Below are 3,695 nucleotides of genomic sequence, written 5' to 3'. Positions count from 1 at the left end.
CTACCTGAAAGGTCAGCTGAAATAATAACAGGTAACGTAGATGAATCACCTAAAAAAGCATACCTCAAGTGTTCAGGTAATGGTTTGAGCTCCAAGATAGGTGCTTCCTCTATTGATGGTTTGAGCTTCCCTTCAGCATTCTTAAGGTCAGAAGTACCAAGAGATTCAAATGGTATGTCGAGCTTTCGCTTCCATGGAGAAGCGTTCAGATATTGTAATTGCTCATTGCTATCTTCATCATCACTGTCAAATTCCCCCACTAAGGCCTTTTCCAATGCATCAGACATTAGCATGTGATCGAGTTCCGAAGTAACCGCAGAATCAATCACATCCACTTTTAAGCACTCCTCATCTTCTGTAGGGAATTTCATTGCCTTGAATACGTTGAAGGTCACATCCTGATCTTGGACCCGCATAGTAAGTTCCCCTTTTTGCACATCTATCAAGGTACGGCCAATAGCCAAGAAAGGCCTCCCCAAGATTATGGGAATCTTCTTATCTTCCTCAAAATCCAGAATAACAAAATCAGCAGGAAAGAAGAGCTTATCCACCTTGATGAGCACATCCTCAACTATGCCCCTGGGGTAAGTAATGGAACGGTCAGCCAATTGTAGCGACATGTATGTGGGTTTTGGATCAGGCAGATCCAGCTTTTTAAAGATCGACAACGGCATCAGATTAATGCTTGCTCCCAAATCACAAAGGCACTTGTCAAAAGTTAGATTGCCAATGGTGCAAGGAATGGTGAAGCTTCCTGGATCTTTCAGTTTTGGTGGTAACTTTTGCTGCAGAACAGTGCTGCATTCTTCCGTGAGAGCAACGGTTTCAAGGTCATCCAGTTTCACCTTCCTTGAAAGAATAGTCTTCATAAACTTCGCATAACTAGGCATTTGTTCCAGAGCCTCAGCGAAAGGTATATTGATGTGAAGTTTCTTGAACACCTCCAGAAACTTCCCGAACTGTCTATCCAGCTTTTGTTGCTGCAATCTCTTAGGAAAAGGTGGTGGAGGATAGAGCTGTTTCTCCCCTGTATTAGCCTCAGGCAGAGTGTGTTCAACAGTAGTCTTCTTTGGTTCTGCCACTTTCTCCTTTTGCTTAGATTCTTCATCTCTAACTTCAGCTTTGACTTCTTTTGCCTTTTCAGCATCAGCTACTTTTCCAGACCTTAAGGTAATAGCCTTGACTTGCTCTTTAGCTTCCTTCCTACCTGGTACTTCCGTGTCACTGGGAAGAGTGCCAGGTTGACGATTGAGCACTGCATTGGCTAATTGACCGATTTGATTTTCCAAGGTCTTGATAGAAACCGCCTGACTCTTGCACAACAGCTTAAGTTCCTCAAAATCAGCACTAGTAGGTGCAGCTGCACTTCCCTGTTGAGGATATGATTGTCTTGTAGCATACTGCTGTGGTTGCTGGAATCCAGGTGGGTTAAACTGTTTACTCACTCCTTGCTGATATGGTGGCTGAATAGCATTCTGATTATTTCCCCAGCTGAAATTTGGATGATTTCTGTTGTTAGGATGATAGGTCGCTGGCACAGGCTGCTGTTGTCGCTGAAAATTATTCACATACTGAACAGATTCATTGACAAGAGAACACTGATCCGTAGCATGAGAACCTGCACAAAGCTCACAAACCATAGCTATTTGATTAACTCCATACGTAGGCAAAGAATCAACCTTCATTGATAGCGCTTGGAGCTGGGCTGCAATAGCGGTGGATGCATCAACTTCCAGAATACCTGCTACCTTGCCTGACATCATCCTCTGAGTTAGGTTTTGATGCTCATTTGCAGCCATCGTCTCGATAAAATTGTACGCCTCAGTATAGCTTTTAGCCCATAAGGCGCCTCCAGCTGCTACATCGAGCATGGGCCGAGATTGGGCCCCCAAACCATTATAAAAACCAGTGATTACCATCCAATCCGGCATTCCATGATGTGGACATTTTCTCAACATTTCCTTGTAGCGTTCCCAAGCCTCGCACATAGATTCTGTAGGTTGCTGCGCAAACTGAGTAAGAGCACTCCTCATAGCAGCAGTCTTTGCCATTGGATAAAACTTCACCAGAAACTTTTGCACAAGATCTTGCCACGTAGTGATGGACCCGGCTGGTTCAGAATGTAACCAGTCTTTAGCCTTATCCCTCAGTGAGAATGGGAAAAGCCTCAACTTGATAGCCTCATCAGTCACGCCATTATACTTAAAAGTGCTGCAGATCTTGACAAAATTCCTTATGTGCATGTTGGGGTCTTCAGTTGCCGCTCCTCCAAAAGAAACAGAATTCTGCACCATCTGAATAGTGCCCGGCTTGATTTCAAAGGTGTTAGCTTGAATAGACGGATGAAGGATGCTTGACTGAATGTCATCAATTTTAGGCCGAGAAAAATCCATAAGAGCTGGATCAGCTTGAACAATACGATCTCCCATGTTTACTGGTTCTTTCTGCTCAGTTCCTGAATCCGAATCCTCAAAATCTAACTTCTCCGGAGTATCAAGAACTTCGTCTTTCTCTTCAGCTGTATCTAAGGTCCTCTTGCGAGCACGAGAACGAGTTTGCATAAACGCTTGCTAAAGTACCTGAAACACAACCGAAAAGAGTAAGTAACTACTATGTCCTAATCACTGAGTCCTAATGACCAATGATGGTAAGTACATAAACTAAACAAATACGCCGAGTCCCCGGCAGCGGCGCCAAAAACTTGTTAGGGCGAAATCACGCACTAATATTCACGCAAGTATACGCGTTCGCAAGTAATATAGAATACTTTCTAGTTCGTTCCCTCAGAGACTCAGACTAAGTTATTGTCTAATTAAACTCACTCACCAATGTATGATTACTTCTCAATGTTAAGATAATAACACTTAAAATTGTTGATTAAATATTAACTATAATTAACTACTTAATTAACCACTTAACTAACACTTCAATTTATCAATAATAAAACACTCATGAGATCACAACTTCATTATTACTTCCTTCTATAGCCATTGTTATTACCTTTAGCATGTGACAGTGATGACATTAATCGAATAACACGAAACTGATAAAAGCCAACTTTTATTGTACTAATACCATTCTACCAAACATCCACAATTAAGATAGAAGTTGAATAGTCATCAATTATGTTGAGTTCCTATATGTCTACAGAAATTGACAACACAACGATTTAAGCACAAGTTATTCCTTTTGATTACATAGGGCAAATAAAACTGTTAGAATTACCCACTAATCATGCACAACGTACATGAACCTATGCTAGCATGGCAAGTTCTAAATCTCAAGATCCACTGTTGCTTCACAAGAGATTAACACCCTATCTTATATGTTCGCGACGCACATAAGACGAATACGCACAACCAATACTAGATATCATGCAATCATCACACACTAAAGTATTAAACAATTAACTAAAGAATTCCATAATAAATCCGTTGCAACCCCATGATCATGATTAGCCCATAATAGAGCTTATCGCTATCATGGGTTCATATGAAATCATGATAAACAACACAAGAAAATAATAACTAAACTAATTATATTAAAACAGAGTACGTCACAAGAGTAAATAAGTCAAAGCAAGAAAACTAGCATCCAACGTTACAACGAAACAAGAATCACAAGAAAATATGCTCCCCCTTCGCTGCAGTGTGCTAAATCGGTCTTCTTCCTTTATCTCCTTCGCTTCTTGCGCA

The 3,695-nt window shown here is 41.1% G+C and overlaps 1 non-coding gene across 1 annotated transcript; it reads left to right on the top strand.

Moving 5' to 3' along the window:
* The first annotated feature begins 1,929 nt into the window (after positions 1 to 1,929).
* Positions 1,930 to 2,036, top strand: LOC141701501 (small nucleolar RNA R71). Its single transcript, XR_012566799.1, has one exon. It is a non-coding gene; the product is annotated as a small nucleolar RNA R71 (small nucleolar RNA).
* The last annotated feature ends 1,659 nt before the right edge of the window (positions 2,037 to 3,695 follow it).

Source organism: Apium graveolens, unplaced genomic scaffold (assembly GCF_009905375.1).
Source record: "Apium graveolens cultivar Ventura unplaced genomic scaffold, ASM990537v1 ctg3949, whole genome shotgun sequence".
NCBI lineage: Eukaryota > Viridiplantae > Streptophyta > Magnoliopsida > Apiales > Apiaceae > Apium > Apium graveolens.
This window is presented reverse-complemented; position numbering and strand designations above follow the sequence as displayed.